At 38.1% G+C, this 16,579-nt stretch overlaps 2 long non-coding RNA genes across 7 annotated transcripts in view; one reads left to right on the plus strand and one right to left on the minus strand.

Moving 5' to 3' along the window:
* The window catches only part of LOC116993008, a 102,540-nt gene that overhangs the window by 31,974 nt on the left and 53,987 nt on the right, over positions 1-16,579 (minus strand). For 3 of the 6 annotated variants that reach the window (XR_004417163.1, XR_004417162.1, XR_004417161.1), the window contains exons 8-9: positions 5,651-7,177; positions 1,036-1,153 (exon numbers count right to left, since the gene is read on the minus strand). This is a non-coding gene — a long non-coding RNA (uncharacterized LOC116993008). Of the gene's footprint in view, positions 1-882; positions 1,154-5,650; positions 7,178-13,064; positions 13,080-16,579 lie in introns of those variants that run through there. The other 3 variants (XR_004417160.1, XR_004417164.1, XR_004417165.1) reach the window with 3 other exon arrangements.
* Positions 1-16,579, plus strand: part of LOC116993009 — a 99,317-nt gene that overhangs the window by 31,908 nt on the left and 50,830 nt on the right. Inside the window, exons 2-7 of the long non-coding RNA XR_004417167.2 lie at positions 771-865; positions 2,357-3,450; positions 3,967-4,084; positions 4,187-4,306; positions 6,629-7,237; positions 13,424-13,532. This is a non-coding gene — a long non-coding RNA (uncharacterized LOC116993009). The remainder of the gene's footprint in view (positions 1-770; positions 866-2,356; positions 3,451-3,966; positions 4,085-4,186; positions 4,307-6,628; positions 7,238-13,423; positions 13,533-16,579) is intronic.

The raw sequence follows: 16,579 nt of genomic DNA on the forward strand, positions 1-16,579 counted from the left end.
GACTAGAAATCTTAGTTCAGATATATTTTGGTTCACATTTAAAGAGCAATTATAACATCTACATACAAAAATTGGTTTTTGGGAACATTAAATAGGTTTTAAAACTTTGTTGTCCACTGCAGATAATAATGCTCTGCCTGGGTTTTGCACTACCTTTTGTTTTGCTTTTATAAATCACAAAGGTTAATGCAGAATAAAATACTCCAATATGGGATTGCTATGGAGAAATAGAAGGCTTTAAAGCCTAAAGATTCCCAAGCAGAAAAATATGCAAAAATTATTTCTAGTCTGTTGGCATCTCAGGTACAATAGATGTTTTAAAAATAAGCCAAATTAATGTATTTTTCTAACCATAGAATATTATGACTGTATTTATCATCTCATATCTTACAAAGTTTATGCATTAGATTGCATATAATTGCCATCAAACAGTGTGCCAGTATTCTGTTCATCTGAAAGATAAACAAATTCTGTTTAACAGTCCTTAGACATTTCTTTTGCTACATTTTGGCCTTATGAACACCTTATCCTTGTTTTCCCTTTAAAAGGAAAAAAAAATTAAAGGTAAAAACCATTAGGGATTTCTCTTTAAATCCAGCAATCTATGCATACTACTAAGAATCAATGCTCTGTAAGCTGTCTGGTGTTCTGCAATAAATTCTAGCTTTTATAGACTTTTTCTGGGCCAGGTAGCTGTTAATGCCATAGAAATTGATTATTTGTGGTGTTCTTATCACTGCTTAAAATATCTAATTGCTTTTTCTCCACAGATTTGGATTTGGCTTGCTTGATGCTGGACGATTAATGAAGGAAGCCCTAACTGGACAAATGTTGGTCTCCTGAGACAATGTGTTGTTGATAACAGGTCTGATTTGAGCAAGTCTAGTCAAATTCAATTTTAATAGTATTTAAAGGTGCACACAGGACATATATAGCTGAGCTTTTGGCTGGTTTGTCTGTGTTTTTATGTCTGTTGTGTTACCAAATCTTATTCCCATTAAGTATTAAACTTTGCAAGGCAGTAAAGACACATACCTGTCAGCTGCAGAGACACAAATTTTTCCTCAGTATAGCAGATTTTGTTCAAAATTTGCCTTTCTTCTTTCATACTTATGCAGACTGGAATACGTAATTCATCACTACATGGCTGTTCCTGTGGAGAAATTATTGCACTCTGATTATTTTGAACCCTAAAAATTATTGATTGAGGTAAAGAAGAGACAAGAAGGTATTGCAATCAGTTCTCAATCTAGTGAGGGCAACCTATTTAAAGGCAGCTAATGCTTAGCCTGAGAGATGTATGCAGTTTCTACTGCTCCTACAGGACTTTTCACATTGCTGTGCCTGTGTCATTTATGTGAAGTTAAGTACAAAACGTTTTCCATTGCACTACCAAATCAAGATAACCACCAAACATCAAGGCACTATCTTATTGGATTGCTGCCTTGAGTGTGAAATTCAGCTCACAGCTCAGTCACAGCCCCAGCTGAGGAGGAAAAAGGTCTCACATGCCATGAGAATTCTGGACTTCAGGATGTCTTCCCCTCTCATGAAGTTGAAGCAATGACATTTAAAGTCAGTAGGGTCTAGAGTACTTTCCTCCTTCCAAAACTTCCCATTTTCTAGAGAGAGGTAAAACCAGGGTAAAGTGGAACGTGCATCTGTGCACCTTGCACCTCTTCTAGCCACAGTGCTTGTCTCTCTTTCTTTGTGCCCAAAGGTTATTGAAAGAGAGCCTAATGGCCAGCTCCCTCCAGGTCTAGGTATAGCACTGCACATTGTTTTAAGCACTATTTTGCAGAAGTGACTGTGTTTTCTTGTGTGGTGTTTGCTGTCTTTTGTATACTCTCGAGGGAAAGGTGGAAATCTCAGAAGGGGAAGAAATATGGATGGACATGGAAAGTCACAAATATAAGATCCATGCTCCAGCTCCACCAATTACCTATAATCATAGCCTTTTTCAGCAAAGTGGCCCCGAGCCAGTTTGGGACTGGAGTCCTCTTCTCTGGCTGATGCCAACAATATTTTATTCAAATAAATTGATCATCTCATTCATATCTCTTGCAGCATTATCATAGTCACAACAATGATGCTGCAAACTAATGTTTTATCTAACAGCCTAATAATGACTTAGGCAGTGTTTCACGTATGAGGATACCCCAGGTGTGTCTCAAGACACAGGACAGTCAGACTTGTCACTGCCTCCTTGCAGAGACCCTCCCTTAGACACAATGCTCTGAATCAGGGTGTTCCCTCTTTGTTGGAGGCATGCCATTCTTTAGGAAAAAATTTAAGATTTATTGGTCTGGAGGAAACTAGAAACAGACCATAACTTCCTTTTTTTCCTGATGTGCAGGTACAGAGCAGTTACCTACAATAAGCTCATCCCACGAGTCACGGCATCTTTTTGTTCATCTGTTTCAACCAGATTAATGTAAAGATGGACTGGGTGCAAACAGCTGTTTTTGTGCACCTATGGATCAATGACTTGGGCATGCTTTCCAAGCATTTTTGTAGAAAAGATAGGAATGAAGTAGAAATGTGTAGTCCTCTGATGTGGTTACTTCCCAAAGATGTTTCTGTGTTCAATCCTGCAGTAATTCTCCAGTAAAGCAATGAGGAGAGTTAAACCCCTGAGGGACAGGAACACTCTCCCTTTTCTCTGGATCAATGTCATATGCAAAAAGCACAGCAACAAAGTCTGTTTCTCAATATTGTACCTACTTGAGGCTCCTGAAGGTGTGATTAATTGGGAGTGATTAATTAAAGCATGAGTCATGACCTCCTTTTTTTCCTGTCACATTACTTATGAACAAGGGGGCAGTCAATGTAGTTAAATGGTATGAGATAGCAAATTTAGAGGAAATAAAAAGAAATTAGTTGTGTTGCATGTGGTCAATCTGTGGGATTTCCTGCTACGGGTGACCATCTGATAAATAGGATTCCTTGACTGAAAATAATATTGTTAATGCTAGTGCCATAACAGATGGGACCATCGCTGTATATCTGGGACTTCTGGCTACACTGGGAAGGCAGAAGAGAGTCCTGCTTGGCTAATAAAGTAAGAGCAAATGCACCATGTGCTGGGAAGTCAGGCAGGAGTGCTGTTCTCCATGGACAGCAGCACTGCACTATTAGCTTGATCTATGACTTGCCATTTCATGGTTTGGTTGGTTGTTTATTTGTCTGTCTTTTTAATTCCTCTGGAAAATACTGTACTGGCTCTCTCTGTTGACTGAATGACCAGGCTTGGGCAGAAGACATAGCATTCTTCTTCTCTGACCTTTATATCAAAATTGATTAGCAATAATTCTTTTGCAGAAAAGGATTGACAATAAGATGTGGATGTTCATCTTTAATGAACTCTAGTCACCAAGTGGAAACTAGCTAACTTTGATGATGCAATTGACCACCTTCTCAGCAATAGCTGAATACTTGCTCCTCAAACTGGTAAAGCAATGCTGTATTCACAGATAATATGAAGAACCACCTGTTGCTCTACTTGGATTTTTTTTGTGTCTCTCGTATAATTTCTTGGGACCTTTCTCATCAGTGGCAGTAGCAGGATATGCTGGCTAGTATTTATGCAGTCAGGAATGGTAATTAATGACAATAAAATTTATAAATAAGAATTAGTGGCTGTGCAATCCTGTAAAATGCTGAGAATTTCATGTTTATGTATTTCAATCCATGTAAAGTAAGAAGTCCACTCATAATTTAATTCATTTTGTTTGTTATCATGTTTGGCATTTTAGAGTTCACTGGAAGGTGTCTATTTTATATTATTCTCACTTTCTAATAAAATACTGCTATTTAAAAGACTCTTTGTTCTCAATTATGAAAATACTTTCCTGATCTCATTAAGCTAAAAAAAGACAAAGTGCTGTTTTTCCTTTTTATTTGTGACAATACAAATTAAACACACCTATGGCAAACCAATTACTGTGTTTATTCTTTTCTGTACAGAGCAAGCCTCTTAACTGGGAATGTGAAGAGATGAAGCAAGCAAAAAAGAAAAAGTGTGAAGAGCATTGGTGCCATATCGTCACTGTATCAGATAGTTTTAGGATCGATGAGTGAATAGGTATGTAAGAGAGACTCTGCAGATATTATTTCAAATAAATAAAGGGGGAAAATTAAAAGGCCCTTCATTGTCACTTTTAATTTTAATTTTGGATCTTTACAGTGGAAGAGTACTACAGAGAGATCTTGTTAATAATATCTTTGATCTAATCAAGTGTTGCCACAGTACCAGTATGGTTGTTTTCTTGTTGGAGCTACTCATGTGAGAGAGCCACTCTGCTGTGTAAGTTAAAGGTTCATATTCTGTCCTTCATTTTTGCAATTTACATCATAAGACTCTTTGTTTACTGTAGGGTGATAGGTGTCATCACCTTTGTTTAACCATGAAAGTGTTGATTTTCAAATTACTTGAAATTTTAATTATTGTGATTTTAACAATACTGCTGCAATGGTATTTCCCATGAAAAAGTTATATCCGTGTAAATCACTTGGGATAAAAGGCATAAATGTAAGGGTTTTTCTCTGAATTTTCATAGTACTCTGGAAATTGGGAGGTCAGGATTTCTCACAGATAAGACCACCTATTGCTGTGTTTCCCTTCATGGACATACATGATACACTCCCTTCCTCCCTTATATATTAGAGCAAGAAAAAGGTTTCTCTCACTAGCAGGGATTTTGTGGTCTTCTTTGTCAGACAGTAGTTTTGGTGATTTTAGTGCTGCACAAGTCTGCTACCTTGCAGAAGATATGGGGGTGTCTGGATTGTCTGCATCAAATGCTTACTTTAAATGCCAGAGGTGGAAGAATTCTGGAAAGAGCTGGAAAAATACAAGTAGAGTAATTTGCACTTCACAGAAGTTTCTTTTAGAATAGAGACAGAAAGGGACTGAATGAGACAGGAAGAGAAGCAAACATAGAGGAGAAGCAATGGCAAAAATTAAACATTAAATATTTCCTTTAACTGCAGTCAGAGATGGGAATTATATTTGACCAAACAAACTAAATCCTTCACCACAAGTCAGGACTAAATCTAACTCCATTTTTGTATTTCAATACTTCCAACAGAAAGGATCCAGTCAGTTATTCTCTGTGTATTAAACAGTGTATTAGCAACACAAACTGACCAAGCAGATGGTTTTGTTGTATTGTCTGAGTGGTAAATATAGATAGGATACTCACTCACCTTATTGAAGTTCCTAATGAACTTTATAATAAACCAAGTTTATTTTAACAGAAAAATGTTGACCAATCCTAACCTAACAGCATTCACATAATGAGCTGAATACTGACACAAATCCCACCCATTAAAAAAACGTGAGTGGTGTTATATTTACTTTCTAAATTTGAATAATATATACAGAAATGTGAGGAATGGAGCAATAAAAGCCATCTAGTCCCTGCTCTTCAAGGGTCTCATCCAGATGCTACTAAGGTAATATACCTATTCTTTTTTTATTTTAATATGCATTGTATAAATCAAAACTCATTGAAAATTAATAACAAGACAAAGAATCACTCTGTTTATATTTGTTGGGTTATATCCATAATAAACTTGTAAAAATTAAAACAGTAGAAATTATTAAAACAGATCCAAATACCAAATTTATTCTAGACTTCAAGATTACCTCATTTTCTGCTCCAACATAAGTGCGTGATGATTTTTCCAAAGCCTTTGTTGAAAACATTTTTCTTCCCATCATGGAATAGTGCATCTTGTTTTCCTCTTGCAGCTGTTCCTTCTAGAGACATGAATCTTTGGACAAGCAGTTACCAATATCAGAGGGCAATCTGGAATGTCCCATCACCTGGGACACCAAAGGATTACAGATTGCTCTCATGGGAATTGCTGGGTGAGGGGTGGTGGTGGATCAGGAGAGCGTCCAGCTAAAGCAGAGTGCCCAGGGTGCCCCAGGGAACAGAAGCAAGGCCAAATATCACTCTTCCAGATACAGATTTCTGAGCCAACCCATATATTCAGATGAGCAGATGGATTTTATTCTTACAGTGGATTCTTATCTCAAATTAAAAAAAAAATTAAAAAGCAAGCAAAAGAACTATAAGATTAGATCACCATTCTGCATTTCATCAAAGGAGAATTGAGGAAAAGACAAGGTGGAGTGATTTTCTGGGGCAAGTTGAGCCCTAGGTCGAATTGGATCTCCTGTCTTGTTCAGAGGCTGCCCTTTCCTGACTGTGATATGGAAGAAATACAGTCATTAGCAGGCACCTGCAAAAATGCTCCTCCTGTTTTTGCTCAAAGTGACAAAGCCCAGAGGACGATGTCTGTGTTCCCTGCAGGCCTGTAGGGAGCATGATGTAGCTGATGCAATTCTCAGCTCCTGCACACCTGCAAGGTCTCATTGATCTGCTGTTCAGTGCTCTGAAAACTCAGAAATCTATTATCAGTGTGAGCATGTGCTTATTGATCAGGTTACCTGCTTCTGCTCTCTGTGTGCACCTAATTGTACCACCACACACACACACACACACACACACACACACACACACACAAATATTCACACACGTGTGCATGGTTACAAGCACACACACATGGGTTAGAGGCATGTGTGCATGATAAAGGCTTTATTTTTTTTTTTTTTTAGCTTTACAAATCTGCACGTAAATAAAAAGAATGGACCTTCCCCGTGAAACGTGAGCACAGAAACGCTCACAAGTGGCCAAGAGCTGCTAAATAATTAATCAATAGAGCAGTGTGGCAGTTTGAAATGTAAATGTGATGGATGAAGGTGTGATGCTTGTCATCAAGCAGAAAATGATGTGACTGGAATGGATAACCCACAGTACCTGCTAACTGGCAAAAGCTTGGACACAAAGATAAAGTAAAGCCATCAGAAAGCAGACCTGGCAACCCCTAATTCTTGCCTTTGACCCACAATTCACTTTCATGTCTCTGTCCCAGAAGAGATGTTTAAAAAAATGATGAAGAGAGATCTTGGGGTGGGAAAGGGGTGAGAAAAAAACCATCTGAAGAAATGCTACCTGACAAGGCTGCAGGCTACATTCTTGAGAACACCTTTCTTTTCTTTATGTTCTCCTTCTCCTGTTAAATAAAAATGCGGCTCCTTTTTTCCCTTTCCTTTCTTCCAAAACTCTCCCGAGCCGTTCCTGCAAGTGGTTCTGTGACTCGGGAGCTGACAACAGCCGCATGCAAAGGAACAAAGAATGAGAGTGACAATTCAGAGTGCACGCAGGTGAGAAAGACACCTTTTACTTATCAAACTAGGCTGCAAAAAATGCTCTTTTTACTCAGCGAGCTAGAAATAGCGGTGATCTAACAAGGCACTGATCCAAATTCTTTATTTATGCTGAGATGTAATGCTAACAGGATTTTTAGGTTGACTAGTAGTCTGTGGCCCCTCCATTCAAGTAAGGAAGCATTCCTCTGATTTGGAAAGAGGAAAATCCATATAATTACTGTATATTATGTGACAGGAAAATGTATGCTGTGATGGCAAAGGGTGACAGAAAATGTCCATCAAAAAATTTGTTTTCAGCGACTTCCTATGCCAGTCATTGCATTCTGTCTGCAGAGAAACACAACATGATAGGACTCAACTGGTTCAAATTTGAAATAAATTAACTTTTGTAAAAAATTGGTTATTTTTTTATCTTTTTTTCTCTCCTATAAAATTGCAAGCCTGCAAGTAGGTTTTAAAAGTTCAATGCCTCTTTCTCCCTAGAAAAGAGAAACCTCTTTCTCAGTAAGTTCCATTTAGCAGGATGGGGATTTTTTTCCTCTTTTGTTATGAAAAGCCCACTCTTTACAGAAAGTGCAAAATACCACAGTTTAACATCAGATTTTCAAACTCCCCAAAATATACATTAGCAGATAACACCCACTAGAAGTGAAAGCTAAATATAGATATGCAATAGTGCTTTGGCACACAAAATAGATGTTCTACCATTTCTTAGACATAAAATATACATACAAGTATTCTCTTAAAATCTTTTTTTTTAAGACCTCTTCAGACATGAAGCAGCCTGCAGAGGCAACAGATCTCCAGTGAACCAGCTAGTGTTTCCATGTTTCCTCAAATGATTATTTTTATCTTTTTTGTTGTTGTTGTTGTTGTTGGGATCAGGCTTTTAATCTTTATGATACCTTTATAAAAGAGTCATCAAGAAAACATGTATTTCTATAGAAAAAATAATAGGTGCCAAAATTAATTTTGGAAGTCGAGAATTAGAGCTTACATTAAAATAGAACCCTAGTTTCCCCAGCTCCATAGTAAATAACCTACATTTTGTCTGGGACAAGTTGCTAATGTAAATCCATTGAAGGGAAATCTTTTCTGTAAGTGTGCTACCTGGATAAGCTTTGAGCAGAGTTCCAACTATCTATGTATGCAGGGAATCACCATGGTCCAAAGAAATATTTCCTATATTTCTGTGGTCTGATTGGTAATTCAGCTTGAATTTCATTTTTGGGGCATTTTAAGTTGTGTTTTCAAATTTGTTGTTTTGGAGTTTTCATCTAGCTCATGTCAGAGCCACTTAGCTGTATATATTTACTTACATAGCAGGCACATTCATAATAATTTTTAGTGTTTTTTCACAGCTTCACAAATGCAATATCATCATAAGGAGGAATCAGACCTGAGAATGTGGAAAAATATGAGTGCACTCATCTGTGGGGTGGAGGAATGATCCTACACTTTACATCTGTTATGTTTTTGATGGGATATGTTTGTGGAATTTTGCCGAGTTAAAAAGGAATTTGGTCTAATGGCTCACAAAGATTGATGCTGAGTATTAGCAATTGCCATATTGCAGTAATGTAGCAATATTTATTACTAGTAGGCCTTCTATTCCTTCATAAACTGCTGTAGAAGTGGAAAAGAGACATTTTAGCACTCTGTTGTCACTAAACTCACGGAAGTCCATTTCTGTACCTCTAGTCTGTCTCAGCTACAGAGGGTCTTGCAATAAAGAAATGACAGATTGGGCTGTAAATGTGCATCAGTCATTCCCAGCCCCTGGAAGGCACCTATTCAGGCTGGAGAGAGCTGTGATGCACCCTGTCCTTGTGGCCAGGCTGGAGGACCAGCTCACTGCTGTAGAGCTGCATACCAGCCTAGCAATAGGAGCAGGGGTTCGCTGAGGCAGGGATTGTACAGAAACACCAGCAAACAGCCACTAGTTTCAAATATCATAGAAACAGAGACACCACCAGGGCTTTACTTACTTACCTCTTTAAAGTTTGCTAGGTATATAGAAGAAAGGGACATAAAAATTAACCTGACAAAGACAGAGCTAATAAACAGACCTGTGTCTTAAACCTCAACAGTGTCCTCCAGCAGCTGCCTACTGAAGAGGAGAAGCTGATAACCTCGTAGCAGAGTGTCCCAGATCACTGTCCCAAACTCCAGCAATTTGAAGCTGGACACTTCCCAAGTTAAGAAATTTTGCCTACCTTGCTCTAGCGATGATTGGTTAAATATACAGCCATGACTCGCTCGTACAAGCAGGCTTTGTTTCACCCCAAGTGTTATGCCAAGCTAGTTGTATATCATCATGAAGAATAACTGCATTTCCCCAGAGTTGATTTCCTATGGCACATTTTACTTAGATACTTTCTCAACACCCTCGCAAATATGTCATAGATCTAAAGCACAATCTCCGTTTCAAAATGAATGGGTCTGATTACAGGCATATTCATTTTGTAAAAGGTACAAAAGGATACAAATCTGCCTTTCCATCTCCTATAATGTCAAAGTAAGACCCTCTTGCCCTTTTATTTCAATCCCCGCAATTTGAAAATAAAAAAAATGACTTGATTATATGTTTTTTACCATTAAGTGTATAATTGCTTTTGTGTTTTGACATTTAATTCCTTTTACCAAAATACATGGTAGGAATTAAAAGTCAAATCTTTTATGTATTTGATGTACAGAACCTTCCACATATTTCAATAAGAGAGATAGAGCAGTGAAACCTCATGGCAGGTACAGTGAAGCCATCTGAAAATGAAGTCACTTTTTATACTGGAAATCTGACCGTGGCCCCAGTTCTGCCCTCCCTTATCTAGGTCAATGGCTTTTGAAATCATTGGAATGTCTGAATGAGTCAAAACCAAGCAAAACCTGCAGGACTTGACCTTTAAAATAGAGCTGGGATTATACTGTGCCCTCTCGGGCAGATTTTGAGATTACAGTCCAGTCTGAAAATTAGTTCTGAAAGCCATAAGATAGGAACTGGCCAGGCACTCGAGTGTATTGACCTGGTATGGGATGGCAGTAGTAAGGAACACGGATCCCATGGGACGACCAGGAGCAGCCAGGGCATCAGTGGGGTATCTCAGTTGGCCCAAGGGCAGCAGGACGACTCTGATGTTGAGAGAGAAAGAGAAGTCTGGGCCGCTGAAAGGGTGTAGCTGCACACAACATGTTTCTTGTGGGTGTTTCATGTGGGTTTTATCTTGCCTTTGTCTCAACTTTCCCCATAAGGTTTTCTCACTTCATGTACTGTCCTTCCCTCTATTGAACTCTTCCCTCTTTCTCACAATTTTCATATTTCTCCTTGTCCTCTGTTCTTCTGTGTCTCTTTCACTGCTTGTGCCATTTATTCGAATTCTCTTGCTCCTTTCTTCCCTGTACTGCATGCCAAATTCTCCATCTTTGCATTAATTTCTGTTCATACTCATTCACAACCTACAGTTTGAGATTTCTTCTGACTGTATTTCCTTCCACTGGTTATTCCACTGTGATTTATCCCCATTCACTCAAGTCCCAAAGTGACTTGACCCTACAGCCATAGCTGGGATTAGTGCCCTGAGGTTCAGATTTATGGAGTCTAGTGCTGTCTGAAAAAGTTTTCTGCAATCTGGGAAGCGGACTCTGTCTGGGACATCAGTGAATTGATCTTGGGACTGCATGAGCCAGAAATGTTCATGGTAGGCAGTAATTGCAAACAAGAGCTCAGCAGTACTCTTCCCAGTGTTGGTATTGTCACTCACAAATTCTGTTGTGCCTTCACAATGTTCTAACAAAAACTGCTGCTCTAGGAGAATATGCTCTTGGAGTAAGATTTGGGCTGTCTTTCTCTTTTTCCCAAAGGCAGGGACACAATTTTCTTTCTTTCACCTCAGGAAAGATGCCATCAACAAAGGTAAAGGACACTATAAAAAGTATCCAGGAAGAGAAGTAAAAGGGGCAGGAAATAGTTGCATCAGGAAGAAGCAAGTCAGAGAGAGAGGGAGAGGAGGGGGAGGAGAGAGAGTGAGAGCTGATAGTATCCCCACACAACAGTTGTAAGTGTCACTATGTCTCATGCAGACACACTTAGCTCCCCATAATGAAAGCAGCTTGCATTGCATGGGTGCCAGCCACACAAATGCTGGAAGTTGCCTCCCTTTGGCCATCATGTGCTTGCATTTTGTGGGGGGAATGAGAGAGCTTGGGGCTGTTCCAGACCAACCATGGCTTCCAAGGGCCTCCTTTCCATGCTTCCCACTGCTGACAGGATTGTGAGTGTGAAGCACTTTTCAGGTGTGTGTTAAAGGTGTATTTGACATACATGCGTGTACACATGCACATGCACGTGCACAGTTTTTCTCACTATTGTTTGCACAGGCAAAAATATCAATTTTAAAATTAGAAAGGAATGGAAAGCCCACAACAAGTAAATCTCATAATTGGCCCTAGCCCATTCATTCAGGAAGACAGAAGATTTACAACAAAGAGCAGACTCACTACAAAGAAATGGATCTCATTTTTGTTAAATGAGTAACTGCAAGTAATAAAAGTCATTGATTTATACCTGTATCATCCAGTCTTTGAAGAAGTCTGATAGACGTTTAAGATCAGCCATCCTGAATATCTTGAGTGTGTTCATATGAGTAGCTATTTTACCCACAATTGGGTGCCATTTGAAAATTCTGTATTTTTTAAAATCTGTGATCTTCTCAATTGACCTGCTTCTCAGTGGCCATCAAATCAAAGAGATGCTTCAAAGTTAACAACACTTTTTTCTTTTAAGATCATGCAATTCCGAAATTGGGAGGTGCAAGACAGGTGCATATTATTGCTTTCTTGCAGCTCTTATGGGGTGACCAAAGTCTTCAATAGGTCACCTTGGATGGTACAGTATGTCAGAACACCCTTGCATCCAAATAAGAGCATTAAGTCATGCTACTCATAAGAATTCTCTGTTCACACCAGTCACCAAATGGTTTTGGGGTCATTCACGATGACCTTTTAAATATTTTTTTTACGGCAATGATGTCAAACAGCTACAGAATTTACTGCTGCTTCGCCTGAAAGGGAGCTGTTTTTCAGAATGGGGAACTAGGGGAAGATGTTTTTACTCAGCTGGAAGCTTTATGGGGCAGATTTCATCCACAGTCCAGAATTAAATGTCAGGTCCCTTGAGATCTTGAAACTCAATGAATGTTCAGCCCCAGAAATCAGGTGGTGAACCAGAACTTCAGACTCTCAGAAACCAAACACTTTGTGCTTCAGAGAGATTTGGTTTGGTTTTATTTTTTTCTCCATTTTTTTCCCTTTTTCCTTAATTTTGATGGATGATGTTTTGTTCTGCAGTGAGTTTTAATGCGTGTAGCTGTGGAACATTTTCAATTGTCGCAAACAACAACAACAAAAAGCAATATTTCAATATTTCTCAAGAAAAGGCTTCAAAGGTTTCAGATCTTTTTAAAATGTTTCTGCTTTATTTTGACGTGGCATAAAAGTTTTGTATGCAGTCTCGCATCCGCTATTGTGACAGCTGTATTTAATGAGTGCAAAATGATCAGAAAAACATCCTTTACTGTGGGTTGCCATTGCCAGCAGATGACAGGAGAGAGGCAGTACTGTAATAACAGAAGCGATGAAGTAGTTCATATTACTACTGATGAGGTATTTCTAGCTCAAACGCCTAGGTACGCCTTTTGAAAATAATGCATTGGTCACATTACCCGATCGTTTCATCAGATTTTGTTTCCAAGTGCATTTTGAAGTAAAACTGTGCATTCTTAGCCTCAGGTCATGAAGTGGCTGGTTGCAACATATTATTTGGGGATAACGCAGTCAGTTTCTGTAAGATGAAGAGGGAAAGGTCCTAGTCTTGTCTATAAATACCGGCCTTTCCATCAAACTAATGCTAAGCGTGAAATGCAGATCCACAGATATGCTAGAAATGAAACATTGCACAATACGTTTGATTTCTATTTTATATGCATATTTATTATCAGACTATTTTAGTCCAAATTGGAGAGAGTATAAAAATAAATCTAAATGGATTTGAAAGGCAGGGTATTTCTTTTTTCAAAGCGTCGGCGTTCCTGACTTCCTCTGGTGACTGTTAGCTTATCATGCCTTTGTACAGGAGATCTAAGTATTTCATTCTCTCTTGTGTCTCCATATGGTACCATTTCGCAGATAGTCTTCCTTTGGTCACAAGATGACAGTGAGAATGGATTGTCAAACTGGACCACTATGACAATTTACTCTGGGGGAGAAAATCCTGTGGGTGTTTAGAAGCTTTACTGTAAGTTATATTTGATTAACTTATCCTACTACTGACAAATAATTAGGTCAGCAATTAATTTCAAAATGCAAATGTGCTACAGGCCTTCGTATTTTAAGAAATTCCCTTTGTCTTTAGTTTCTACTTGTGTTAAAGTCTTAATGGATTTAGCTGAATGTAGAAACAAAATTATGTTTTCTAAGGCTTTATTTACTTAGTTGAGTTGGACTTTTTCAGCAAATATTGACAGCAAATGTTTGTTCAGAAATGGTCATGTGGGATGGAATGTAATGGAGTAATAAAACAGAAGAGTAATGATGAACCACTCATTTAAAGTATATATACATATATATATACATACATATATATATATATACACACATTTATTTTTTTTTCCACATTTCTGCTGCAAAATATTTATCTACCTTCATGAAATAGGAACAGAAAGACAAACCAGATGGTTTGGAGGAGATCATTGTGGCAAAGTCATAAGCACCTGCTTAAGCAGTCTAAGAAACCACAGTACATCAGGAAAAAACCCATACTTAACATTGATACAAGTGTGTCTCAAAGAATGCTATTTATCAGCCTATCTCAGGGATTTTATTATTAAACAAACACAGATTAAAGGCTCAGATCTTCCCAAGAGAAGCTCAAGGGAGTTTCCTGTTGACTGTAAGGGAGTGAGGCACCTAAGTCTACATTTTTCTGTGATTAAAATCATGCAATTTTTTAGAAAATATTCAAAATATGCTACTGCAAACAAAACCAACCAGCTATCCTGATGTAAAATCTGAATGAATTTACATAGGTGGTAGAATTATATTAGAATTTCCTATGAGTTATTTTGCTCAAATATTTCAAGTCAAGAAGGAGAACAACCACTAAAACATGACGTGAGGGTTTTTCACAAAATTTTTACTGACCTGAGGATGAAAAAAAAATTTATTTTTGATTATGTAAGCCACTTTGAAAGAAATAGTGATCTAAAAAAAGTCAAGTTTTGGGTTTTCTGGGCTTTTTTGTTCAAAATGGTGCTTTCACATCACATTCCCTTAAATTAGTAATGCAAATAATTACATGAGAGAAGAGGGGGAAAAAAAAAAGAACAGAAAAAAATATAGACCCGAACATTGCATGTTTTAGAAGATTTTCATTTTGGAAGGAAAATAGAGAGAGAAAGAGAAGAATTGCATGGGGTCAAATGTGTCTCATGTACACGGAAAAAGTTTGGTTTCCATTCTCCTCCAAAAGATAACATCCAGGACCTTCTTTCTTTCTTAGGCAGACCCTGAAGAACTTTGCAGGTTCCACTAGGTAGGAGTAGGCAACACAAGACAGAAGTTTGATTTTGAATGAGGGAGAATCTCTCTCTCCACCCCCCCACCAGAATTCTGGGAAAGAAAATCAGAACCATATCTGGGTGCGAGAGGGCTGAGCCATCGGGAGCTGAGCAGACAGAACTTTCTTGTAAGAAAAGGCAATGATCATGCTGCTCAGCTGTACACTGGCAGGGACCCCATTAAAGAATCACTTTTCAAAAAAGATACAGCTACCTTCAAAAGTGTCCAAAGGAGAGGAATGGGGATGATCAGAAATTTGGGAAATGTCACCTGCAAAGAAATCTGAACTGGGGTGATTTCATCCTGTAAAGAAAATGACATAAAAACCAAAGACTTCAAATGTTAAAAGCCTTCTAGGAAGAGGCAGGGAAGAGTTTGTACTTCAGGACTACAGCCAGATGACAGAAAGTGACAGTACTACATTGAAACAAAGAAGAGTCAGGTCAAATGCTGGCAAAAATTTTCTCACAGTGAAGACGAAGCTGTTTATGGAGGGTCCGGAGTCCCCCACACTGAAGAGCTTTAAGAATAGGCTGCACAAGCTACTTTCCAAAATAATGTGAATATAGTTTTTAGCTGAAAGCAATTCCTAAGCAGTTATTACAATGATTTTTAAAATTTATTTTAAAAAGCTGATGGAACTCTTCCTTTTGTGGTAGCATAAAATAAACTTTTAAATTAATCTAGGGCAAGAAACACACTATGAATGCCCAGCACAGCTGTCCTTATGAGTGACAGCAATTGCACTTGGGACTTATCTGCTGAAGCAGGACATATAGAATGGTCTGCATGACCAAAGGTGAGAAAAATAAAAATAAAAAATAATAAAATAAACAAAATTTAAAAAAATTAAAATAGTAACTTCCTGTGATAAATTAGCTGTCTTAAATGCTGTAAAATAAAATGAGTCAATATGCCATTACTTTATGACTGGAATTGGAGTATATTCAATGGATTTTAGAAGCACAATCACTATGACTGTGATCAAGAGGAAAATTACGAGGCAAAGCAATCTCAGACTCTGTTCCAACTTTATATAGCAGCCATTTGGCAAAAACACACAGAATACAACCTGTAAAATGCAAGTTTGAGTGAGAATATTATTTATTTTATGTAGTATATGTTTATTTGATTAAAAAACTATCATAGAACCACAGAATCATAGAATATACTGAGTTGGAAGGAAGTCGCAATGACCACTGAGTCCAGCTCCTGTCCCTGTGTAGCGCCATCCCCAAGAGTCACACCCGTATAACTTTCGCTTCACTCTCACATTTAAAAAATGTAAACAAATGTCTCATGCCATTTAAAACCTAAATTTTTCAAATCAAAATGATCTCGGGAGTCACCTGCATAAGTATTAAATTATGGAACAAGGTAAAAAGAATTTTGACATATTGTCACACTCTAAAATTAGGAGTTTTCACATTATTTCATTAACACATTTGTATCTGTTTACATGGAAGCATCCACACTAAATATCCTAGCCTTTTACAAAAGCCTTCTGCTGACTTCCCTTCCCTTCCTAGCTGCTCGTGTCTTTGTCTCAAAAAGGGAGCGGCACATCCAGCTTCACACAGTCTGTCTTTCTTTCTTTCTGTCATCCTTGGGAAAGAAGAGATTTTCCTTATCCTGTAAAATGGTGTCTGAGGATTTCCTTGTGGGGATCAGAGGGGCACTTCCCTTGGGATTGCCAGGCAATGGCTGAGGCCTGATGAGTATTTG

This window comes from Catharus ustulatus, chromosome 2 (genome assembly GCF_009819885.2).
Source record: "Catharus ustulatus isolate bCatUst1 chromosome 2, bCatUst1.pri.v2, whole genome shotgun sequence".
NCBI lineage: Eukaryota > Metazoa > Chordata > Aves > Passeriformes > Turdidae > Catharus > Catharus ustulatus.